Raw genomic sequence first — 27861 nt, forward strand, 5'->3', positions numbered from 1 at the left:
CATGACTATATATGGAGTTTTGAAATATTCAAACACAGGTAGTTGGATAAGACTATGCAGTTTAATCCATGATTCTTTATCAAGATTGTATTCCATAGGAATCTCATTTGGTATCAAAATGAATGACTATAGAAAGTTAGACTACACCTTTCTCACTGCAGTACATGTTGTCTACCATAACACAGCCAGTTTTGGTTCACTTCTAAGAATTTTAAGATTCATAAATAAATTTATCACAACTTTGCCACCTCTTCCTATCATTATTTGCTTCAATTTTCCAGCCTCCAGGTGACACTCCTGCTTTTGTGGAGCAGCTGGAATGCCTATTTGCTATTTTTCTCTCCATCCCAATTCCTGCCACCAGCCTGGGTTACGTTAGTGTCCCTGTGAGGATCCATTAAACACTTTACCTCAGACCTCCTTAATCTCTCAGAGGCCAGTGACCTTGGTCTCTATCTTCCCAAATCTTTACCAAAATCATGCCTTGGACTTTGTGATCATCAAGAATCATCTCGCCTCGGAAACTCCACTGTTCTCTGTTTAGACTCAAACTCCTATCCTTTCAGCTCTAGTTCTCTTATTCTGTATCTTGCAGGATTCTTTTCTCAGTCTTCTTCACTAATGCCACCTCTTCTATTCCTTAATATGCTGTTGAAAAAAGATGCTTTTGATTGTAAAATACATCATTGCTTTATGTCCCACTAGTGAAAGTAATCATGCCAGTCAAACAATAGCACAATGATTTCTTATCATGTAGAATTTTTATTTTATATTTGTTGAAAGAGCTCTTTCAGACTTATTCAAGCATGCTTTTTATGTATCCCTCTTGTATATATATAAATAAAGGAACTTGATCACAGTAAGTGTCTGAATTTTCTGAATCACTTTTCAAAGCAGAGTTATTGATACCTGTGATTTTCCATACAATGTTGTCTTCTGTGTTATCCATGGTATTGGTGATGTAGCATTTTTTAAGAGAGTACCACTGTTGTCTCTGTATTTTCTTCCAAGACAAAGACACCCACTCTGCAAGTTTTGATACTGACACTTTATTGATCTTACCAGAAAGTATCAATGGAAGGTTTTTGACAACTACAAGGGCTCATATTTCTTCCTCAAATAGTCTTTAAATGATTTGTTGATTGAAATGTCAAGGGGATGTGGTCCAGTCATTACACCAGAAATAACAATCATATCACCATACTTTCTAACAAGCTTATTTTTAACTATTAATATACAAATTCATGAAATGCATCAAGAACTAGTATATTGGGTAGCTTATATGAGGTTCATGGAGGACTATTCCAGATCACATTTAGTGATTTCTACTTTCTTTCCCTGTGCTCTGGGGGAATCTGTTTTGGCCCAGGAGAGAACCTCTTCCCTTCATCCTTCTTTGACAGGACCTCTTACATCTGTGAATTTCTTTCCCCTAAAAGCTAAGCCTGTGCTCAAAGTGTACCCAACACAATTAAAATGATACAATGTAAATAGCTGTGAGCACATGTGCGCTTATAGAGACTGAAACAACTATGTTGTAACTGCAGCCTGACTAATAGCAATTGAAAGACAGTTTCCAACTTTGGAGAGGTTAAATGTGTGTCTTAAGACTTGTCTTAAGAGTTGCTTGTACGGAGGTGGAATACGCTAGATATAATTTTCCCTATTCTTCCTGCTAGGTATGGCTAAAAATTCTGGACACTATAAAACAAACACAGCTGACCTCCCCTAAAAGAATGGCTATGGGGAATTTCCCTAAACAGAAGGCAGCAACGAAAGAAGAAATCTTGGAACATCAAGAGGTAAGAAAGACCATCGCAAGCAAAAATATGAGTAAATGTAATACGATTTCCTTCTCGAGTTTTCTAAATTATGTTTAATGGTTGAAGCAATAATTATAACATTCTCTCATGTGATTCTAAATGAATGTAGAGGAAATTTTAGGACAATTATATTATAAACAGAGGAGGGTAAAGGGTAAAATTGGTAAAATGATGACACCAATAGACTGTGATAAGTTATGTATGTAGAGTGTAGTATCTTGAGCAACTACTGAAAAGGCTATACAAACAGACACACCCTAAATGGTTTAGATAAATCAAAGCAGAATACTAAAAACATGATTAAGTAATCCACAGGAAGGCACAAAAAGAAAAGAGAAATAAAAAACAGAGAGAACAAACAGAAAACAAAAAATAAAATGGCAGACTTAAGCCCTAACATATCAATAGCCATATTAATGCTCATGGTCTAAGTATACCAATTAAAAAAACAGTGGGTGGCAGAGTAGATTAAAAAACATGACACAATTGTATACTGTCTATGAGAAATTTCAAATATAATGACACAGGCAGGTTGAAAATAAAAGGATACAAAAATATGTATATATCATGTAAGCATTAAAAGAAAGCATAAGTGGCTATATTTATATCAGATAAAGTAGACTTTAACACAAAGAAAATTTCTGAATACAGAGAAGGGCATTATATAATGATAAAAGGGCCAATCCACTAAGAAGACATAGCAATCTTAAAATGTGTATGCACCAAACAGCAGAGCTGCAAAACATGTGAAGCAAAAATTGACAGAACTGGGGCTGGCCCAGTGGTGTACTGGTTAAGTTCAAGCACTCCACTTCAGTGGCCTAGGGGTTGTAGGTTCGGATCCCAGGTGTGAACCTAGCACGGCTCATCAAACTGTGCTATGGTAAAATACATGTAAAATAGAGGAAGATTGCTGCAGGTGTTAGCTCAGCAACAATCTTCCTCAAGCAAAAAGAGGAGGATTGGCAACAGGTATTAGCTCAGGGCCAATATTCCTCACCAAAAAAAAAAAAAAAAAAAAAAAAAAAATTGACAGAACTGCAAGGAAAAATAGACAAATCCTCAATTGTAATTGAAGACCTTAATGCTTCCCTCTCAATAATTGATAGAACAACTAGACAGAAAATCAGCAGGGATTTAGAAGAACTCCACAACATCATCAACTAACAGAATCTAATAAAAATTTATAGAACTCTGCACCCAACAACAGTAGAATACACATTCTTTTCACGTACTCATGGAACATATACCCAGGCAGACCATTGCTGGGTCCCAAAACAAACCTCAACAAATTTTTAAAAATTGAAATCCTACAGTGTGTGTTCTCAATTACAATAGAATCAAACTAGAAATCAGTAACAGAATGATAGGGGAAAATCTTCAAACACTTAGAAACTAAGCCACACCCTGCTAAATAATCCATGGGGCAAAGAGAAAGTCTCAAGAGAAGTTAAAAAGTACATTTAACTGGAAGAAAATAGAACATATCAAAATTGGTGGGACACAGCTAAAGCAGTGCCAAGAGGGAAATTTGTAGCACTAAATGCATACTTTAGAGAAGAGGAAAAGTTTCAAGTCAGTAATCTAAGCTCCTACCTCAAGGACTTAGAAAAAGAAGAGCAAACTAAGCCTAAAACAAGTAGAAGGAAAGAAATAATAAAGAGTACAAATCAAGGAAGTTCAAAACAAAACAAAAAACAATTGAGAAAAGTCAATGAAAGAGCTGTTTCTCTGAAAAAATAATTCATAAAATTAGCTAATGTCTAGTGAGACTGACAAAGAGAAAAAAAGAAATGACAAAAAGTATTGATATAATGATTGAAATGGGATATCACTGCAGACCTTGCAGACATCAAAAGAAGAATAAGAGAATGCTATAAACAATTCCACACACATGAATTTGAAAACTTGGATGAACTAGATCACTTCCACAAAAGAACATAAACTACAACTCAGCCACATGAAAAAGGGAATTTGATAGCTATATGATTATTAAGAAAAGTTAATTCATAATTTAAAAACTCTTAAGAAAAAAGTCTCCAGGCCCAGATAGTCCCATTGTGGAAGTCTACTAAACATTTAAAGAAGGATTAACATCATTACTACACAAATCTGTTCCAGAGAAGGGACACTACTCAGTTCATTTTATAAAGCTAGTATTATCCTGAGACCAAAACCAGACAAAGATAGCACAAAAAATAAAAATACAAATATCTTTCATGAAGCAGATGCAAAATTAACAAAACGCTAGCAAATAGAATTTAGCAATATATAAGAGGAATTATGCACCTTGACCAAGTGTGGTTTATTCCAAGGATGTGAGGCCGGTTCAGTATTTGAAAATCAGTCAGTACAATTCACCATATTAAGAGGCTAAAGAAGAAGAATTATATGATCTTATCAATTGCAGAAAAGGCATTTGAGAAAATTCAATATCTGTTCATGATAAAAACTCTGAAAAAAAGTAGAATAGAGGAAAACTTCCTTAACTTGATAAAAAAGTATCTACCAAAAAACCTGTAGCTAACATTATACTCAATAGTGAAAAACCGAATGCTTTCTCCCTAAGTTGGGAATAAGCCAAGAATGTCTCTTTTCACCACTCATTCGGCATAGTGCTGAATTTCTAGCCAGTGCATAAGGCAAGAAAAGGAAATAAAAAGCATAGAGATTAGAAAGGAAGAAATATAACTATCCCCATTTGGAGATGATGTGATTGTCTACAGAGAAAATCTCAAGAGTATACAAAAAACCTCCTAGAATAAATGAATTTAGATACAATAAAAAGTGAATAAAGATATCAGATAAACATACAAAAATCAATTATATTTCTATTTAGTAGCAATAAATATGCTGAAATTAAAATACAACCCCATGTAAAATTGCTTAAAAAAAGGCGGGGGGGAGTAAATACTTAGGCATAAATCTAACAAACATAAACAGTACTTATGTGATGAGAGGCATACAACACTGCTGAAAGGAGGGGGAAAAACCTTAAATAAATGGAGAAACATACTGTGTTTAAGGATTGGAAGACTTATTCATAGTAAAGATGTAAATTTTCCCCAAACTGATATACAGGTTTAATTGAATTTCTATCAAAATCTCTGCAAGATTTTTTGTAGGTATGGGTAAGATTATTTAAAAAATTTATATGAAAAAGCAAAGGAAGTAGAATAACTGAAACAATTTTGTAAAAGAAAAATAAAGTGGGATCAGTCTACCCAATTTCAAGAATTTCTACATAGCTACAATAATAAAGACTGTGGTATTGATGGAGGGATAGACACATAGATGAATGGAACAGAACAGGGATCCCAGAAATAGATCCACAAAAATATGCTTAACTGATTTTTGACAAAGGTGCAAAAGTAATTCAACTCAATGGAGGGATGATAGCCTCTTAATGAATGGTGCTGAAGCAACTGGGGATCCGTAGGCATAAAACTGAATCTCAAACTCAACCTCACACTTTATATGAAAATTAACTCAAAATGGAAAGCAGCCTTAAAAATGTAAAATGTAAAACCGTAAAAGTTTTAGAAAGAAACATAGGATAAAATCTTCAGGATTTAGGGCTGGGAAAAGAGTTTTAGACTTGGCACCAAAAGCATGACCCATAAAAGTAAAAAATTGATAAATTGGACTTTGTCAAAATAAAAACTTTTGTGCTACAAAAGACTGTTACAAGGATGAAAGACAAGCTACAGAGTGGGAGGAAATTTGCAAACCATATATCCAACAAAGGATTCGTACCTGGAATATATAAAGAGCTCTTAAAACTCAACAGTAAAAAACAAACACTTCACTTGAACGTGGGCAAAAGATATGAAGAGAGATTTCAATACAGAAGATGCATAGATGACACATAAGTACATGAAAAGGTGTTTAACATCATTAGCCATTAGGGAAATGACAATTTTAATCACACTACAATATCATAACAAACTTGTCAGAATGGCTAATACTATAAAATGTAATGACAAGATCAAATGCTACGTGGGGTGCAGAGAAACAGAATCACTCATATATTGCTGGTGAGAATTTTAAATGGTACAGAGAGTATGGAAAACAGTTTCTTAAACAAGTAAACGTGCACTATGATATGACCCAGCAATTGTACTCCTGGGCATCAATCCCAGAGAAATGAACACCTATGTTCATACAAAAACTTGTGCCTGAATGTTTATAGAAGCTTTCATTGTAATAGTTCAAACTGGAATCAACTCAGATGTCCTTCAATAAATGATTGGTTAAAAAAAGCAATGGTATATCCACACCATGGATTTTATTCTGTACCATAGATTAAAAAGGAACAAAATACTGAAATACACAGTAACTTGGATATATCTCAGATGGATTATGCTGGGTGAAAAAGGCCAATCCCAAAGTTACATATTCTGTGATTCTATTTATGTAACATTCTCGAACTGACAATATTACAGAAATGGAGAACAGTTTAGTGGAGGGAGTGGGGACAGGAGGGGGGTGGCTGCAGCTATAAAATGGCAACATGAGGGACTCATGTGGTGGAAACGTTCTGTATCTGACTGTACCAATGTCAGTATCCTAGTTGTGATTCTGCAAGATGTTATCACTGGAGGAAACTGAGTAAAGGGTACACAGGATTTCTCTGTATTATTTCTTAAAACTACATGTGAATCTACAATTAACTAACAAAAATTTAATTTAAAAAATGTACACCTCATATCTGATAAAATACAGTATCTTGTTCAAGGTCACACAGAAAATAAGTGGTAGAGCCTGTTGGAACCCAGCCTTCTGGCTCTGTGGTAACCCTACGCCATAGTGCTTCTCAATATATCTGTTTAACATTCCTGTCTTTCCTACTCTTCCTTTCACCTCCATTCTTGTGTTTTCATTCTGTTCTTTTCTCTTCCTTTCCTTTCAGGAACAATTTGGTGCTAGAGCTGTTAGGTGGGACAGAACAAGGTAGGTGTCTGAACCTAAGGTGGAGTGGGGTGTGGGGGCAGGACCTGCGGTGCCCAAGAATGGGTTATCAGAGCCTGCACAGGATGAGGAGGGGATCCACATGGGGGGCAGTCCTGCAGGAAGCGTCCGGGAATGAGGGGGCTGAGGAGGGTGTCTCTGCAGGGGAGGGAACAACGGGAGAGCTGGCGTACAGGTTACACATGGTGGACTCATCAAGAGTAATCAGAAAGCCAAGCTTTTCACTATTGGAGAATGGGCTTACGGGTATGGAAAAGGAGAAAATTAGAGTGAACCCTGTGACAGTGGATTGGAATTGGGAATATCAGTCTGAAGTCATGGTTTTCAATATATGTAGATAGATTTAGAAAAAAATAAAGGTACAAATGTCTGTGTGAATCTATGTATGTTTGTATATGTGTAGGGATGTACGGACACAAATATATTCCCTAACTCTGTCTGCTGAGAGGGCCTGGAACACTGACGCTCCAATGCTATGAACACATTCAGCCCCCAGAATGTAGCTTCTAAATACTATTCTCCATTAAAGGGAACCAAGGATCCCTAGAGAAATGACTGATTTCAGGGCTGGTGGGGAAAGTACAAGATGAGTCTGGAATGTCTTATTTATGCCAGAAGGCAAGGAAGTGTTCAAAGAATGATAGGAGCATGTCAAAAGGACTTAGAAACCAGCCTGAAGGGGCTCCCAATGGCCAAATCAGGGATAGTTTAAGCGCATAAATAAATAGTGATAGTAATGGATTATAACCAATTGAATAAAGAAATCATGAATCCATTCTGATATAAATAAATGAATGAATAAATTGAAAGTTTGATGAGGAATAGCAAAATTACTTATTAATTACATAGGGAAAAGAGTGACTTTAAAGTGAAGAAAACTGGCAGATATCACTTTGATCAAGTGATCAAAGCAAGCATCATCAGTAATGGGATAAATTGAAGTTGTGCACCACCTGATAAGATGCAATAAGAACGAGGTAGCATCGCTTCATTGATTTTCCTGCCAAAGGTGCATAACCTGAATCTAATCATGAGGAACATCAGACAAAACCAAATTGAGGGATATGTAACAAAATAACTGACCTGTAATCTTCCAGTGTAAGGACAAGAAAGGAAGGAAGGACTGAGGCCCTGTTCCAGACCAGAGGATACGAAGGCAACCTGACCGCTGAACACAGCCCATGATTCTGAACAGGGTTCTTTTGCTAAAAAAAATTGATGAGACATTTGGCAAAACTTGACTGAGGTTTGAGGATTAGATAGTAGCAATGTATGAGGTTAATTTCCTAATTTTGTTCCTGTTTGTAGGAAATACATACTAAAGGAACCACATGATAGGCCATCCAGTCAGCAACTTACTTAGGTGTAGTTAGTGGGGTTTAGGGGATATAAAGGATTTTTTTCTTTTGTACTGTATTTATAACTTTTCTATAAGTTTGAGATGTTTCAAAATTTAAAAGAAAACAAAGAGAAAGAAAAAATATGTTGCCACCTGGTTAAACCCCAGATATTTAAAATTTAGTATATCTCAAACAGAAATGATCACCCTTCCAATTTGCTCCTTTTCTGATTCTCATTTTTGACTAATGGTATTTTCACCTAAGCACTTTCTAAAACTGGAAATTTGGGATCATTCTTAATGTGTCTCCCTCTTTTACGCCCATATGTAAGCTTTATCTTTTCTGCCTTAGAAATCTCTCTCCATTTTAACCCATCTTCTCCACCTCATTGCCACCACCTTGGCCTCTTTCTTTGTTCCTGGGATCACCAGCCAGCCTTCCTGCATCCAGCCTGTCTCTTCCACAGTTCTGCTGGCAATTATCTTACAAAAAGTGAATCTTTTCATGTCACCCCCCTGCTTAGAGACATCGTCTGGCTCGCTAAGGCATTCAGGATAAGTCTAGCATTAGAGAGTAGCTTTCTAAGCCTTCCTCAGTCCTAACCAATCCATACTCACTTTATGTCCCACCCCTCGTGAAAAACTACAACCAGCTGCCCAAACTTCTCAACCTTCCTCAGACATACCTACCCTTCCTGATTTCTGTTTTTATGCATGTTGGCCCCACTGCCTAAAATGCCTCCTATGCCACCTTTCAAGTAGGGGACATAAATTGGAAGGCTCACAAGCTGAATCTGGTCTCCAGAATATTTTGTCTGGCCGACACAGAGGTTTCTCAAAGGGTGAATGTGTATCCATTAGGTGGAGCCTTCTCTCTGCAGCTCATCACGAAACCCTCCACCTCTGGCAACTTCACACATTCATTTGAATTGGATCTTTCAACACTCATCTCTCTTGAAGCCCTTTATGACTTCTCCCTCGTCAAAGCTCCATTCATAACCTTAAAATAGCACTTATCACATTATCTTGAGGTCTCTGCTGCATGTTGCTCAACTCTATGAGCTTCTCAGCAGGAACTGTGGCACCAATCTAAATTCTACTGAGGGAAGTATAGACATACATTGGAAAGCACTAGTTAGGGATTCAGAAGCAATTCACTCCTTGCGTGGAACGCTTCTGAGCTTCAACGATATAATCTGGGGCACTCATTTTCATATGATCCCAGGTCATACCTCTTTTAGAGGAAAGTTCCAGGGGGAAAAGTACTTTGAAAGTTTCTTTCATCTTCTTTGGGAAAGCCGTGATCCTAAATGTTTGGTCTGGATGGCATATTTTGTCTGATTATGCTTTTTGGTGGGTTGTGAAGCGGAATGTGAGCTTTTTCTTAACTTTGATGCTGGCTGATTCCATTTCTGTTTCAGGTCTTGCAGGCCTTTGGACAGAGAGCAAGCAAACGAAGAAACACCCATCAGTGTATACGATTATTCCAACCCAGCAGGGCAGGAAATGTATTTCTGTTACAATAATTAAAAAGCCTTTTGGTTATGTGAGTAAACATCAAACTTTGGCTCAAAGAGAAATGAGAAAAAGGATTTGCATGATTCTGCCAATATTGTATGAATGGGTTTTTTTTTTTAAATTTTTTTTGGGATTTAATTATGTTCTCTCACCACATATTTTTAGAGGGTTTCAGAAATTACGAAGCACAGCAAGCAGATGAACAGAAAAGAAGAAACAACAAAATTACCCACCAGGTGGATTCCTGGGTGCATTCGTAGTTCTGTTTGCTCCCATCAGAAATTAGAACTCATAAAAGTCAGTTAACCACAGGGATGGCAAGCAGGTGTCAGACACGTGAGCTTCCCTTTAAGAATGATCTTCTGCGGGGTGTTCTCCGTGCTTCTGACAGTCTTCTCCATGTCTCCAATTCCCGTATCCCTTAGACTAAAGCATGCTCTTTGACTCCTTCATGCAGTGGGAAAGAAGGAATTTGGCTAAAATAGGAAGGGGCATGCAAGGGTGTGACTTTTGTACTCATAATGGAGTGGCACTCAATTCCTCAATCAGATCCCTGTCTATCTATGGAGAAAGCCACAGGTTTCTAAGTAGAATTCTGCTGATAGTCAAAGTTAATAAACTTTATTTCTTCATTTTCCTGCTTTGGATAGAATTGGTAGAAGAGGAAAGTTTCAGTCTCTCAAAATCTAGAAAAAGATTTTTTAAAAATGCATTACATAATTAGGGATATTGGTGGTAATATCTAACTATGTTTAAGATGGGACAATCCGTACAGACCTTTTGGTGGGTTTACCAGCTTGAAAATGTTGAGCTCAAATAAGTATAATAAGCCTTGTCTCTCCATTTGGTTCTTTAAAGTTACCCGGCAATTTGTGATATGAATGTAAAACTGTAGGTATCTCTGCCTAGAAGCATATATGAGGACCCCTCTAACCTGGGAACATGGGGGTAAACAGCATGCAGTTGATCAGACTGACTTCCCTCATCTGTGTTCTGTAGTCTCTGGTTCTGAGACGCCATCACCTGCGAGATTCACCATCAAGGTAACAACTTTTCAAGGGGGGAAAACTCCAATTACATTTAATATGCATATTGATTGTATGATAAGTCCAACTTTTAGAAATTTTGAAAAGCGTCCCAGAGAAGGAGAGAGAAACTCATTTTAAAATTGGGATAGAAAGATGAATACTTGGAAAGAGTTTGTTCTTACCTAATTGGTTCATCAAAAAATGGCATTTATTTTAAGGACATAGAAAGATCTCCTGGAACTCGGTGGCAGGAAGTAAAGGAAGACTTTCCAAGAACCGGACAGTCCTTAGGCACCTGGATCTCAAATCCTGATGTTATCTTCTCTACTTCATCTTTCTACGGATCTTCCCATTCACCCCTCTAATTTTTGCTCCCCCATAATTTCAGGTTTGACTTTTCATGGTGCCAAATTTGGACTCAATTTGACTGTTTCCCACTGCTTAGAGACTTATTCTTAGTGTTCTAATTGCAAAATTCAATAGGAGGAATCCGATTGGCTCAGCTTGGGTTAGGGTATTCTCTTTTTGTCCAATCACGTTTGGCCGTGGAGTTTGGGTCTCCTAATATGGGCACAAAGACTCACTTCATCAGGATGTGGGTGGATCTAGGGTCTCCAAACATGGGAGGGAAGATAATGATTGTCATTGCCTGAAAATCATGGGTGTGTAGGGAATGTTTAAAATCCATAGATTTTGGAGTGAAAGAAAGGTGGTCGTAAGCATCTTTGCTTGGCTTATATGTGAAAATGACCAAAAGAGTTGTATTTACTGCCCACCTAACTTATATCTATTGTTTAGTGGTGAGGTTCTGTCCTCTAGGCTATAAGCTAGATACTCTGCCATCTGAAATGTCAAGGATGTAAAGCTACAGGACACTGGGTTTATGTAATATACAATTTGTGGGACACACTCTTTTACCTAAGGTTTTTATTTAATGCAATACATAAAGGAAAACAGGGATTTTCTTACATTGCTGGTGGGAGTGCAAATTGTCAGAATCCTTTTAGAAGGCAATTTGGAAGTGTGTATCAAGATCCTTAATGCGTCCATGACTTCATTTTGAATTTGGTTTGAGGCTTGTTTGAGCTGGTTACATAGTTGGTGCTCAGTGAAAGCTGCTTGAGAGATTAGTTTATGTTTTATTTGCTTTTTCCATCATGTCCTTTCATGCTTTTCTATTTAACTTGACTTACTATATAGGGCATATCGAGCTTATATTTGAATGAATAGAACAACATTTGTAAAAGCAGGTTAAAATGTGTGCATGTAATTTGTACAGTTGAATATAGATTGCGTGAAAATGGAGCTTTGTGTTCAAGTTGGCCTGTGAATACAGGTTTATAATGTGAGCTTCAGGGCATGATGACTGAAGGCAAATGGGGAAAGGGTACTGATGAGAGGTTGAGGTTTATTACATCCACTCTTGAGTGAAATTTCATCATCCCAGAATTTTCTTGGCCTGGCTGAACTCAACTTCATCTGCAGCCAGAACTCATCACCTACCCAACGCGCAGAAGGCCTGTCTCTTTCCCTCAACAGTGGCTCTTTGTCAGCAGATGGAGAGAAGGTTCTGTGGTATGATATGTCTTAATGCGGTAGGCTTAAGAACTCCCCCTCTTTCCCCACTCATGCTCCCACATATTTTATGCTGTTCCTATGGAATTTTCATTTACAAAGTCTTCAAAAAGTGAGATCACATGTTGATCTTTCTGGGGCTAATACGGCAGAAGATCTTTTTTTCTTTTTTTTCCAGTTTTATTGAGATATAATTGACATATAACATTGTGTTAGTTTAAAGTGTACAATATGGTGATTTGATATATGTATAAATTGCAAAGTGATTATCACAATTAGTTAACATCCACCACCTCACATAGTAACATTTTTTTCTTGTGATGAGAACTTTTATTTTACTTTTTATTGAGATTATGATAGTTCACAACCTTGTGAAATTTCAGTTGTACATTATTATATGTCAGTCATATTTTAGGTGCACCACTTCACCCTTTGTGCCCACCCCTCACCCTTTGGAAAGTGGTAACCACTAATCTGTTCTCTTTGTCCATGTGTTAATTTCCACATAGGAGTGGAGTCATACAGAGATTGTCTTTCTCTATCTGTCTTATTTCACTTATCATAATACCGTCAAGGTCCATCCATGTTGTTGCAAATGGGACGATTTTATCCTTTTTTATGGCTGAGCAGTATTCCCTTGTATATATATACCACTCTTCTTTATCGAATCATCAGTTGATGGGCACTTAGGTTGCTTCCACATGTTAGCTATTGTGAATAATGCTGCAATGAACATAGGGGTGCATGGGTCCTTTGAATTGCTGATTGTGATGAAAACTTTTAAAATCTACTCTCTTAGCAACTTTCAAATATGCAATACAGTATTATTAACTGTAGTCACCGTGCTGTACGTTATACCCCCAGGACTTATTTATCTTATAACTGGAAGTTTGTACCTTTGTCTACCTTCACTCTTTTTGTCCATCCCCCACTTCCCAGCTCTGGCAACCACCAATCTGTCAGCAGGAGGTTATATACGTGATTCTGGGTGTCATTTTACAGAAATGCACAAAGGTGGTCCCTGATCTTGGAGAGAATTTGTCATCACACATTCTTGTTGCACACATCAAGGTGTTTACTTTGATGTTTACTTGATTCCTTTAGGACTGTTGTTCCCAAGGCAGCAGTAGGGATTAGTGAATGCCAAGATTCTGCTTCCTCATTGTAGATAAGCTTAGGTAGACTGCCATCTTTACCTGTGCTTTGTCAGGAACTAGACAAATCTAACTTGAAATCCCCATACTTCAAGAGTATGCAGACACATACATATGCATGGCAATAGCATTTTTTATTTGGCATGTTGAATTTAGACGTTTTTAACACAATATGGAAATTCATCACTGAGTAGTAGAACTCAGCATTTGACTGTGAAATTACTTAAAATAACTTAAAAATTCAATATTAACTGAACTCAGAGTTTTTATTAGGATTCTGAGATTCCAATGAAATTTTTAACAACATCTGTCATGAGAACTGCCAGCTGCTTTTGGCAGGTTTGCATGATCTATGCTGAAGAGTATTTTACTAAATGCTCCTGCAGATCTCAGACATGTACCTTTTCTCATCAAGATTCCCATACCTGTGTGGTACCAAAAAGCAAGTTAGACTGAGTTTTGGGAGTTGAGGAGAATGCATGAGGAAGAGTAAGGAAAAGAAGACAATGATTTTGTCTGTGTTGGTTTTGAAATAAAAGTTCTAAGTAGGCCCCTGCCAAAAATCATCATAAAGGTAGGTTGTTATAGTTCAATCTACACTCAGTGTTTAAATTGTAATTCTAACTCATTTTCCAGGATTTCCTGCTCTAATCTGTGTTTTCTAAGAATTAATGATAGAGTGACAAGATGGCTCTTCCGATCTCCAATTAGTTCTCGGCCTCGCTGTGCAAAATCCTTTTCTCCCAAGGCTAAGGGGTAATTGTTGGCTTATCTCCCCAGTCCACACTCTTTAGGGTTCCGGGAAGCCTTGGCTCTGTGTCCCTTTGTCCGTGAGCTCCCACAGAACTGCAGACAGATCTGGCCACTGGGTCGTGGTGCAGAACACTAGCCTGCCAGGATGGCAGGGAGACTTCCTATTGCCCACCTGTTTTTGTTGTCAATTCCGAAGCTGAACAACAAAGGGGAACTTTCGCCCTGTCCCTGGACTGAATTCCTTCCTGGAAGTGAGAAAGCTGTTGGCACTAGTACACACGTTCAGAGCAAGAGGAGCCTGTTTTCCTTGAGTCTTGTGATAACTGAAGGTATAGAAGGTGACCCCAGAGCTTTCCTTGGGAATCACTCTGAGGCACCGAGGCAGATTTGACATTAGTCCCTTATCGTTCAAGGTCAGCAGAATAAGAGCTATCCTATGCTAATACCAACTGCACATGTAAAGTACCCTCAACCCTACATTTTGCATTGAGTTATATGGAAATAAATTGGAATCTCAAATTCAGTATGCCATGTTTTTCAATCTTGCTCAAATAAATAGTTTTGGAAAAGGTAAATGTTTCCCCTCTTCCTGACAAGGGCAAAGTGTTTCAGTATCTCCTTTGTGGTGGGTGCAGCAAAAGAAGTGCCAGTGTTCAGCCTGGACAGTTAAACATCTGTACTTTGTCATTACTTTGTCACCATGCAAAATCATAACAGAGAACATTGGACATTTATCTTAATTGCTTGGTAAGCCATGTAAATAATTAGAATTCAAATAAAGATATCTTGATGTATACAGTCACAAGGTTTATTTGTGTTCATTTTATACTTATTTGTTTACTTGTTTGACTTTACCCATTTTTCTAATATAACATTTTATATGTGGATATAAAAACACCTTTTTGAATATGAGTTTATTCTTTGGAAATTTTTTAATTAATGCTTTCTTGAGTTTTATATTTTTTTGGCAGTTTTTTTGGTTTTCTATTTTCTTTAGCAGAGGAGAACTCAACAAAATTCTGCAAAGTATTTCTTTAACTTGCAATTGACTTTGGTTATATTTACAATGCCTACTTAGGCTTCAGTTAAATGCATTAAATACCATTGTTTCAATGGCCCTTGCTGTGTCAAACTGTTATTTCTGGCATTTCAGTATAAGCATGAGGTCAGGAAGAATAGAGAACACCAAATGAATTTCTCAGCAGGAATTGCAGCTTCCGTTCTCCTATATGTTCGTACTTTCGACTTCCAGGAGAAAAAAGGAAATCTTACAGGTACATAAAATTGCCCGAATTTTGCTATCATTTCTGCTCATGACTTTAAGAACACTAAATGTATAGTATTCTATACCATAGTGGATAGTTCTGTATAGTAGATGCTGATATAAATTTTCTTGGCTTGAATAGAGAGAATAATCATAAAATAAATATATTTTAAATTCTGAATTTATTCTCTCTCTGAATCCTTCCTTATATAATTCTCCTACAGGAAAATAAACTGCCATGACATCTCTTTCCAGAGCTCTCATTGACTGGTGCTTTCTAAACTTTGATGTCTGAATGTCTTTAAAAATGTTTAATCATCATAACGCATAAAATATTGTGGAGCAGTCTGACATTGTTTGTCTTTGTGTGGTTGAAAAAAATGCAAAAATAAATTGTTTGTATAGTGCTGAAAATGGAGGTTGGGATTAAATTGACCTAAGGTTAATGATAGGATGAAGATCAACTGTCAAGTAGCCAGAAGATGTTATATCCTTGGCAATAATTAATGTTGAGCAATGACTGGAGTTCAGATTATTGTAATGAGAGATGATATGCTGTTGTGACTGTCCAGAGGTCAATGTTACTTGGTTTCCTATGGTTAGGGGTAAATAAGGAGGACTTCCTAGTAAAAACAATGTAACTGGGTACAATGAGCTTGCAGTGACCCAAGGTTCATGGGAGACATTGTTAGTATGTATAAAGAGTTTATAAAATATGTAGCAACCAATGTTTTATGGAATTTGGTGCCTGAATGGAGATGGGAGGGAGGCTGTGGAGCTAGGGAGGTGTTTATCTAACTGTAGAAAATAGACCAAGATTACAGTTTCCAGCGTCCCATATGTTGGCTATTATCTTGTAATTCTAATGAATCTTTTCTTGAATCCTTCATTTTCTGAATGGCACCATTCTTCCCATAATATATCATCAGTTGCCCTTGCTCTGATAATGTGTTACATTAATATATCATTAAAGCAACAGATGTATTAGAGTAATACATTATCAGAACAAAGCACTCTGGTGGTGATGTATTTCACAAAAGATGACTCCATCTTGAGCAGAACAGTTCCAGAACCAGAGAAGTTCAACAATACAAGTCCGTGTCACATATTCATTGGCACCTAACATTTGGCTCCAGCTGTAGGTTGCGACCCAAGTATAATATGCATTCCTTTTTCTGTTGGACCTTTGAAACCTCATCAAAATCCTTGGATATGGTGAGTCTCATTTCTGAAAAAGAAACAGTGGAATGAAAGTCTTCTACGAGAGGGGATCATTTGTAGGCAATGAATTGTCCAACAATTTTTTTCTTTGATTCTGGGAAGGCAAGTTCATCTAGGGGTGCAAACCCAAGTCTCACTGCTCAGGGTGGCATCTATACAATTTGCTGACACAGAATGGCAGCTGTATTTGCTTTCCCTGCCACCTCACTACAAGCATCATTTTCTCTCAACACTTTGTCAAGTCCTTTAACCTGGGACAGGTGCTTTCAAAACCAAACATTTGATCCATAAGTAAAGAGAACACGTTCTAAAGATGTTCAGTACCTCCAGAAAAAACAAAATAGAAAAAAAAGGTGAAGAGAGAAAACCAATACTCTTCATCTAAGATGGGCATATGTTAGTTCTGCCACAACTAGGCCAGAGAGACGGTGCCCAGACAGGAGCAAATATAGAGTATTTCAATACTTGCTTAGTGCACTTTCAGATGAAGACAGATTTTTTCTTTTAACTGTTTATCTATCGTCATCTTCATTCTCTCGATGGTTGGTCTAGGAATTCAGGATATGGGGAGGGGTGGACCTGCAGGGCAGTCAGATCACATGTGGGTATGTTGACATGTTTACATGCAGATAGGGCCATGGCCAGTTCCATGACCAATGTTGGGAGTTTTATGGCAAAACCCCCATCACATTATTCCTATCACTGTTCAGAAATCAGATTTCTTGTTTATTGCCGCCTTTTGCAACTACTAGCCTTGACCTGCACAAGGTCCAAGGAAAGGAACAGAATATTCTTAATAACTCAAAGGCGAACTGGCTAGAATCTGCATTTGATGGGAAGATTTCATTAATCATGACATGAGGGAGGAGGGGAGTAATAATTTCTACGGACCTCTTCTATTTGAATGAGCCTGAGAGAAAAGGTTATTCATTTAAATTCTTTTCCTTTCAGAATTCTCTCACAGCTGTGAAGTTATTCAGCCCCTCCCTCCCTCCCACCTAGGAAAAAGCAACAATCACCTCCTAACAAGAGCCTGTAGCAGCAGCCAACTCCTTGAGAAAATAGCCCCAATTTAGGGAATGGCATCCCATGGGGGTTTTCCTTTGGCACTTGAAGGAAGGATTTGTGAGTGTCCAAAAGGAGGAGCGTATATACTTGCTAATGCGATTTTACAGTAATTGTTGTGACTCTTTGTCACATGACTTTTTCCTAGCTTCTTGGTATGGGATGTTTGTTAACTAACTGGCCATTTTCTAAGTGGATGACCAGATGAACAGGTAGATCTATCCTTCAATGGACTGACGATCTCGTAACAGAGTGTCAGATATCCCGAGAGAGAGAGGGAGAGAAGAACTGCCATTGTCTTACTGATTCTGGTTCCTTACCTGGAGGTTACAGAGGAAAATACAGGTGAGATATATGCCTAGTAGGGAGAGAACTTTGAGTGAGACCCATTGCAAAATGTTAACAACCTTAAATGGAAGACATAGCAACAGAGTTTTAAGATGAAACAAATCTCTCTCACATGAACTTGGGTCCCATTGTGTGGGTATTTACCAGTGACCTTGCCACTGTCACTTAGTACTAGATGATATGAGCAGTAATTGAGTGTCATTTTTTTACTTTTTACCAGAATAGACTCCTCCCCACAAGGGGACTGATATATCCAGTCCCTGAGATACCATAGATTAATTCATTGATTTTAAATATTTTATAAAATGAACCCATCAAAAGGCTAAAAGCATATATCCATCAATTAAAAATTAATCAAGGCAAAACAATACACACACACACACACACACACACACACAAGAACTCAACCATGCCATCCATTACTATAAGTAAGCCATCAACAGGAGACCAAGAAAAGACAAATAACTTACATCAGGCCTGCAAGTGAAATACATTTATCAGTCCACTTAATAAATGCTTTTTGACATTTAAGAGCCTGTTTCTGTGTGGTCCTGTACCAAGAGAGATTTATGCACACATACCATGTGCATTCTCAGAGCTTAGTCTAAGGAAGACAACTGAGTAGTGTCCACTGAGCGCTCCCTGGCATGCTACACTAATAGGAAGTTATTTTTAAAATATAACACATTAATATGGATGCCTTTTGGGGGGTTTCTTTTTCTTTCTTTTTTTCTTTTTCTTTTTTTTTTTGAGGAAGATTAGCCCTGAGCTAACATCCACTGCCAATCCTCCCCTTTTTGCTGAGGAAGATTGGCCCTGAGTTAACATCTGTGCCTATCTTCCTCTGCTTGATATGTGGGATGCCAGCCACAGCATGACTTGATAAGCGATGCGTAGGCCCACGCCCGTGATCGGAACTGGTGAACCCTAGGCCACTGCCGCAAAGCCCGCGAACTCAACCGCTATGCCACCAGGCCAGCCCTGGGGGTTTTCTTACATCACAATCTGAAATTTGGAAGATAGATGAATTAGAAGGCTCACATCATATGAGTATGCAGTGACTTGCAGATATTACCAAGGGAAGTGCAAATTGTTTCCAACTTGCTAGGGCAATTTGGCAATGCATATTCAAAGCCTTGAAAATTTTCATTCCTTTTGGCCTAGAAATTCCCTACAGGAATTTATTTTAAAGAAATAGTCATGGAGATTGAGAAGATTTAGCAGGAAGAATATTCATTTCAGCATTGTTCACAATAGCCCAAATTTGTAAACAGTCTAAATGTTCAAAAACACAGGATCATTTCAATCTATTATAAAACACTCATATAGTGGAAGCCTGTCTCAAATTCCTTAAAAAATAATGAAGAACAGTTATTGACATCATAAGATGAAAGAAGTGTACTACAAAACATTATTACTGAACCATCACTTTTTAGTTAAATAAAATACGCACGTGAATACACATACCGACTTTAAATTTCTGTGCACATGTAGATAGCACAAGACTACATGGAAACACATCCAAACATTAATAGTAATTACCTCTGTGTGATAAAATTGTCAGTGCTTTCATTTTATTTTTGCTTATCTGTATTATCTTCATTTCTAAATTGAACTACTTAAAATGAATAAAAATGTACTAAGATAAGTGAAACAAATGTCGGTACGGCTGGAGATGGGAGTGGCAAGGAGATAAAGTTGGAGATGTAGGTAGAAGCCAGATCTTTGAATGCTAAGCTAAGAAACAAGACATTTTCTCAATATACGGTGCATTTTATTGAAGTTACATCAAATTGAACTACTGCTATATAAAACATTGGCAGTCTTTATGTTCAAAATTAAAGAGAATTTAAATTCCCCTCCCCCACAATTAAAAAACTTTCATCAAGAACCACACACGATCAGAGCTGATGGGTTGAGTAGTCTGCAACCTGTTTCCTCTGTGGCCACATGGCAGCACCACCTTAGCCGCCATCAACCTTTGTACGTCCCTGGTGAACCATGGCTGTTTACCTGTGTGGGACCTCTGTTGGAGACCTGATGGCTTCTCCTCTGTTATTTTAACATTTACTGCCATTATAATTTAAAATCTTCTTTCTATTCTACTTATAATCCTGTAACAAGGTCACCCAAGTGTTCATTAAGTGGTAGAGCTGTAAAACACTCAGGAAATTCAGAGACTTTGGAACAGAACTTAGATGTGCTAAATCTCTATTGAGAAGGCCAAACAACCACCATGATGCTCTGGACTGTTAATTTAAGAGCAAGCACTTCAAAATATTAGAGAGAACACAGGGAAAATAAAAAGTAGTCTTAAAGCAAATATACATTACAATGTTTGCAGATTTATGCACTCCAAGATTGCATTCCCCCTCCTGCATCCACTTTATATTCAGTCCTCTGGGAAAAGCAGGCTTGAATTATGTAAGTTTTGAATTATAGGAGGTCTCCAGGAACGCGTTCTTTGCATACAACGTAACCATCTTGTACACTGGGGATGGGGTGGGGTGAGGGTGGTGGTGGTAGAATGGAGGGCAGAGGGGATGTTGTAAAGAGGGCAATATGAGTATAGTGTTTTAGAAGCCTCTTCAGGCTTCTACTCAGCTAGGAGCGTCAGTTACAGGGAAGAGAAGATGCGGCCTGGGTGACAACTGGAAAGGAGCAAGAAGGAATTAAAAGTGGCTCATATAATGTACTGGGGGAATCGATTTACATGTAGCATGTGGCTTAACTTTCACAACCCACCAGACGTTTCTTCTTGACAAGAGGAAAAAACAATGGAGACCCAAAAGAGGCCTGCATGGAGAGATTCCTTTATTTATTCATCAATTTGTTTTTCATTCTTTTGATTGTTCTAAAACGAAAATTTTAATTATGAAAGTAATGCATGCTTTAAAAAAAAAAAGAAAAATAGAAGTTCGAATAATGAGGAAGTGTTTAAAATAGAAAGTGGAAGTCCACCATCCAACAACTTCCCTGCTTCCCCACCACTGACTTCTGCTCTTCAGAGAAGCACTGTTAACCATTTAGGTCTGACCTTCTAGACATTTTTATACGTATCAATGGACCAGTCTATACGTCTGTTCTGTAACTTGCTTTCCCCCTCATCCAATCATATGTTGTGGATACTGAGACATGAAAAATCTTATCCTTTTTCTTTTTTTTAAATAACAAACTTTATTTTTTACAGGAGTTTTTGGTTTACAGCAGAACTGAGCGGGAAGTATAGAGTTTTCATATAGTCCCTGTCCCCTCACATGTACAACTTCCCCCGCTATCGACATCCCAACGAGCAGAGGTACATTTGTTACAATCGATGAACCTATATTGACCCACCATGATCACCTAAAGTCCATAGTTTGCATTAGGGTTCACTCTTGGTGCTGTACATTCTATGGGTTTGGACAAATGTGTAACGACATGTCCCTGTCACTGTACACCATACAGAATAGTTTCACTGCTCTAAAAATCCTCTGCTCTGCCTATTCTTGCCTCCCTCCCCCGAGCCCCTGGCAACCACTGATCTTTTTTCTGTCTCCCTGGTTTTGTCTTTTCCAGAATGTCATATATTTGGCTTCTTCATACATGTGGATTCAAAGTATGTAGCCTTTTCAGATTGTCTTCTTTCACTTAGTAATGTGCATTTAAGATTCCTCCAAGTCTTTTCATGGCTTGATAGCTAATTTCTTTTTAGCCCTGAATAATATTCCATTGTCTGGATGTACCAAGGATTATTTATCCATTCACCTACAAAAGAACATATGGCGATTCCAAATTTTGACAATTATGAATAAAGCTACAGAAATGTCCAGTTTCTGGGTTCCACACATAAGGAGCTTAGAAGTCACCACTCCGAGCTAACAACAAGTAAAAACCTGAACAGACTGAAAAATCAGCAACTCTTCTTGGATCCACAAGAGAGGTGAAGACACAGGGCAGACTGCTGCCCCCAAGATTGGAGAGTCAGACAGGTGAATACAGCAAGTCACAGTTTATTAGAGCAGGGAATCAAGAGCGGAAACCCCAGCAGGAACGAATGCAGGGGGAGAAAACCTGACCTGTAACTGACAAACTGGTGGAAGCTCAGGGCAGACAACTCTGAGAGTTAAAAACTCCAGGGCAGGGATGAGGAGGCCCCCACAATATGTAAGTTTACCTCCAGAAGCTTGACCAGATTCCCATAGTGAATATCAGAGAAAAATCCCCTCATTCTTCCTGCAGAGGGAGGGGAAAAAGAATAATCTTGAAATATGCCAGAGCACTCTGTTCTTAATAAGACCTGCCCTCAGGGGAAACTAGTTAATCAGAGCCTAACTGGCTGGAGTATTATCAGAGCTTAATTGACCTGAGGAAGGGAAATACCCCAATCTAGCCCATTCTAGCCGGCCTGTGTGCTTAAGGGAGGAGAAAAAAACTGAGACACGTTTGTGAAGTTCACAGTACAGAGGAGTGGGCTCCCTGAAAGACCAAGACCTAATCGTAGCCTGTAGAATGCCTCCCCTCCAACACACAATTTACCACTATATTACTAAAGGCCTATTTACAGCAATTCCCTTTACCTGGTACATCATATCCAGCCATCAAGCAAAATTACAAGGCATACCAAAAGGCCAAAAACACAATCTGAAGACACAGAGCAAGCATCAAACCCAGACATGGCAAGGATGTTGGAATTATCAGACTGGGAATTTAAGACAATTGTCACTAATATTCCAAGGGCTTTAATGGATGAAGTAGACAGCATGCAAGAACAGATGATCAACATAAGCAAAGAAATGGATATCCAAAGAGAGAACCAAAAAGAAATGCTAGAGATCAAAAACACTTAGAAATGAAGAATGCCTTTGATGGGTTTATTAGCAGACTGAATAAAGCTGCTATAAACATCTGTGGGCTCCTTTTTGTATGGACATACATTTGTTTTTTCCTTCAGGTAAATACCAAGGAGCTTGGTTGCTGGATCCTAGGGTAGGAATATGTTTAGTTTTGTAAGAAACCACCAAACTATCTTCCAAAGTTGCCATACCATTTGCATTCCCACCAGCAATGAATGAGAGTTCCTGTTGCTCCACATCCTATCAGCATTTGGTGTTGTCAATGTTTTAAATTTTGGCCATTCTACTAGATGAGTAGTAATATCTTATTGTTGTTTTAATTTGCAATTCCATAGTAACGTATGATGTGGAATATCTTCTCATGTGCTTATTTGCCATTTGTAATTTTCTTTAGTGAGGTTTCTGTTCAAGTCTGGCCCATTTTCTAATCAGGTTGTTTGTTTTCTTATTGTTGAGTTTTAAGAGTTCTTTGTATAGTTTAGATAATAGTCCTTTATCAGATATGTCTTTTGCAAATGTTTTCATCCAGTCTGTGGCTTGCCTTCTCATTCTCTTTACTTTTTCTTTCAAAGAGCAGAAGTTTTTAATTTTAATGAAGTTCAGTTTATCAATTTTTTCTTTCATGAATCATGCCTTTGATATTGTCTGAAAAGTCATTGCTATGCCCAAGGTCATCTAGGCTTTCTCCTTAGTTATCTTCTACTAGTTTTATAGTCTTGTGTTTTACAGTTAGGTCTGTGATCCATTTTCAGTTAATTTTTGTGAAGAGTGTAAGATCTGTGTCTAGATTACTTTTTTTTTTGCATGTGAATGTCCAGTTGTTCCAGCACCATTTATTGAAAAAAAGACCATCTTTGCTCAATTGTATTGCCTTTGCTCCTTTGTCAAAGATCAGTTGACAATATTTATGTGGGTCTATTTCTGAACTCTCTATTCTGTTCCATTGATGTATTTCTGTGTTCTTTCACCAGTACCACAGGGTCTTGATTACTGTAGCTTTATAGTAAATCTTGAAGTCAGGTCGTGTCAGTCCTCCAACTTTGTTCTCCTTCAATATTGAGTTGGCTCATCTGACTCTTTTGTCTTTCCATATAAAATTTAGAATAACTTTTTCAATATCCACAAAATAACATGCTGAGATTTTGATTGGGATTATGTGAATCTACAGATAAATTTGAGAAGAATTGACATCTTGACAGTACTGAGTCTTCTTATTCATGAAGATGGACTATCTCTCTATTTACTTAGTTCTCTGATATTTTTCATCAGAGTTTAGGAGTTTTCCTCATATAGATCTTGTACATATTTTGTTAGGTATACTGAAGTATTTCATTTTGAGGGGTTGCTAATATGTTTTAAATTTCATATTCCTCTTGTTCATTGCTGGTATATAGGAACGTATTTGAATTTTGTGTGTTAACCTGGTATCCTGCAACGTTGCTATCATTGCTTATTAGTTCCTGGAGTTCTTTTGTCAGTTATTTCAGATTTTCACATAGAGATCACATTTGTGAACAAAGACAGTTTTATTTTATCCTTCCCAATCTGTATCCCTTTTATTTCCTCTTTTGTCTTATTTCTTTAGCTAGGACTTCCAGGACAAGGTTGAAAATCAGGAGCGAGAGGAAATATCTTTGCCTCATTCCCGATCTTAGAGGGAAAGCTTCTAGTTTCTCACCATTGAGCATGATCCTAGCTGTAGGGTTTTTGTAAATGTTCTTTACCAAGTTAAGGAAGTTCTTCTTTATTCCTGGCTTACTGAGAGTTTTTATCATGAGTGAGTGTCGGATTTTGTCAAATCTTTTTTCTGTATCTATTGATCAGGTCATATAATTTTTCTTCTTTAGCCTGTTGATGTGATGGATTACATAAGTTGATTTTTAAATGTCGAGCCAGGCTTACATGCCTTTGATAAATCCCACTTTTTAATTCACCAGTGAATCTGTCTGGGCCTGGTACTTTGTATTTGGGAAGGTTATTAATTATGATTCAATTTCTTTGATAAATATAGGCTTATTCAGATCATCTATTTCTTCTTGCATGAATTTTGGTAGATTGTGTCTTTTAAGGAAACAGTCCATTTCATCTGGATTATCAAATTTGTGGGCATAGATGTGTTAATAATATTCTTTTATTAACTTTTTAACGTCCATGGGATCTGTAGTGATGTCCCCCATTTGATTTCTGATGTTAGTAATTTGTGTTTTCTCTTTTTTCTTAGTTAGCCTGGTTAGAGGTTTATTGATTTTATCAACCTTTTCAAAGAACCAGGTTTTGGTTTCATCAATTTCCCCTATTGATTTCCTGTTTTCAATTTCATTGATTTCTTCTCTAATTCTTATTATTTCTTATCTTTTGTTTACTTTGGATTTAATTTACTCTACTTTTTACAGTTTCCTAAGGTGGAAGCTTAGTTTATTGATTTTAGATCTTTCTTCTTTTCTAATATATGCATTCAGGGCTATAAATTTCCCTCTAAGCACTGCTTTCACTGCATCCCACAAATGTTGATAAACTGAATTTTCATTTTTATTTAGTTCAAAATATTTTTAAGTTTCTCTTGAGATTTCTTCTTTGACCCATGCGTTATTTAGAAGTGTGTTATTTAATCTCTACATTTGTTTTTTGATTTTCTAGTTATCTTTCTGTTATTGATTTCTAGTTTAATTCCATTGCTGTCTGAGAGAAAACATTCTACGATTGCTCTTCTTTTAAATGTGTTAAGGTGTGTTTTATGGCCCATAACATGGTCCATCTTGGTGAATGAATGTCTATGTGAGCTTGAGGAGAGTGTGTTTTCTGCTCTTGTTGGATGAAGTTATCTATAAATATCAATTATACCCCATTGATTGATAGTACTATTGAGTTCAACTATGTCCTTACTGATTTTCTGCCTGCTGGATCTGTCCATATCTGATAGAGGTATGTTGAAGTCCCAACTATGATAATGAATGCATCTATTTCTCCTTGCAATTCTGTCAGTTTTTGCCTCACATAGTTTGACACTCTGTTAGATGCACACACATTAAGGATTGTTGTGTCTTCTTGGAGTATTGACCCCTTTATCACAACTCTAATAACTTTACTTGTTTAGAAGTTTGCTCTGTCTGAAATTAATATAGCTACTTCTGCTTTCTTTTGATTAGCGTTAGCATGATATACTTTTCTGGTTATATTGCCTTTCACCTATGTATATTTGTATTTTAAATGGGTTTCTTGTAGACAACATACAGTTGGGCCTTGCTTTTTGATCTGCTCTGACAATTTCTGTCTTTTAATTGTTGCATTTAAAACATTGACATTCAAAATAATTACTTATAAAGTTGGATTAATATCCACTGTATTTATTACTATTTTCTATTTGTTGCTCTTGTTCTTTGTTCCTATTTTTTCTTCCACTCTTTTTCTACCTTTTGTGGTTTTAATTGGGAGTCACAGTCACAGAACAGAAATCAAGAGTGGAAACCTCAACAGGAACCACTGCTGGGGTAGAAAACCTGAACTGTAATTGACAAACTCTCAGAAGCTCAGTGCAGGCATCTCTGAGAATTAAAAACTCCAGGGGAACCCAGGCATGAGAAGGCCCCCACAATATTGTAAGTTTTACCTCCAGAAGCTTGACCAGATTTCCATAGCGAATATTGGAGAAAAATCTCCTCATGCTTCCTGCAGGGGAAGTGGAAAAAGAATGATTTTGAAATATACCAGACTTCTCTGTTCTTAATAAGATCGGCCCTCAGGGGAAACTAGTTAACCAGAGCTTAACTGGCTGGAGTATTACCAGAGCCTAACTGACCTGGGGAAAGGAAATACACCAATCCATTTTATGATTCCATTTTCTCTCCTTCTTAGCATATTGATTATACTTCGTTTTTTACTTTTTTTAGATGTTGCCCTGTAGTTTGCAATATATATTTACAACTAATCCAAAATCCACTTTCAAATAACATATCCCACTTCATGAGTAGTGTCAATATCTTATAATAACAAAATAATCCTAATTCTTCCCTCCTGTACCTTGTATCATTTCTGTCATTCTTGTCACTAATATGTAAGCATACATAAGCATGTATATATACATAAGCATACATAAGCATGTATATATACATAAGCATACATAAGCATGTATATATACATAAGACGTATACATAAGCATACATAATTGAATATATCATTGCTATTATTATTTTGAACAAACCGTTATCTGTTAGATCAATTAAAAATAAAAAATAAAAATTTTCATTTTACTTTCACTTATTTATTCTCTGATGCTCTTCTTTCCTTATGTAGATCCAAGTTTCTGACCTATGTCATTTTCCTTCTGTCTGAAGAACTTTTAACATTTCTTCCAAGGCAGGGCTACTTGCAACAAATTCCCTCAAATTTTGTTTGTCTGAGAAGGTATTTGTCCCTCACTTTTGAAGGATAATTTTGCAGGGTACAGAATTCTAGGTTGGCAGATCTTTTCTCTCAACACTTTAAATATTACATTCAGCTTCTTTATGGTTTGCATGGCTTCTGATGAGCAGCTGGATGTAATTCTTATCTTTGCTTCTCTTAGGTAGGGAGTTTTTTTTCCCTCTGGCTTCTTCTAAGATTTTTTTCTTTATCTTTGATTTTCTGAAGTTGAAATATGATATGCCTAGCTGTAACTTGTTTTTGCCATATATCCTTCTGGATGTTCTCTAAGCATCCTGAATCTGTGGTTTGGTGCCTGACATTAATTAATTTGAGGGAAGTTTTCAGTCATTATTGCTTCAAATGTTGCTTGTTTTTTTCTCTCTTTTACTTTTGGTATTCCCACTACACATATATTACATCTTTTGTAGTTGTTCCATAGTTCTTGCATATTTTGGGGTTTTTTTTCCCCCTTCAGTCTTTTTTCTCTTTGCTTTCTAGTTCTGGAGGCTTCTGTTCTCATAGCAAGCTCAGAGATTCTTTCCTCAGCCATGTCCATTTTAATATTG

The 27861-nt window shown here is 37.2% G+C and overlaps 1 long non-coding RNA gene across 1 annotated transcript; it reads left to right on the forward strand.

Moving 5' to 3' along the window:
• The first annotated feature begins 1652 nt into the window (after positions 1–1652).
• On the forward strand, positions 1653–9638 carry LOC124236989 (uncharacterized). The gene is made up of 3 exons (XR_006887900.1): positions 1653–1802; positions 6736–6776; positions 9555–9638. It is a non-coding gene; the product is annotated as an uncharacterized LOC124236989 (long non-coding RNA).
• The last annotated feature ends 18223 nt before the right edge of the window (positions 9639–27861 follow it).

Source organism: Equus quagga, chromosome 3 (genome assembly GCF_021613505.1).
Source record: "Equus quagga isolate Etosha38 chromosome 3, UCLA_HA_Equagga_1.0, whole genome shotgun sequence".
Lineage (NCBI taxonomy): Eukaryota > Metazoa > Chordata > Mammalia > Perissodactyla > Equidae > Equus > Equus quagga.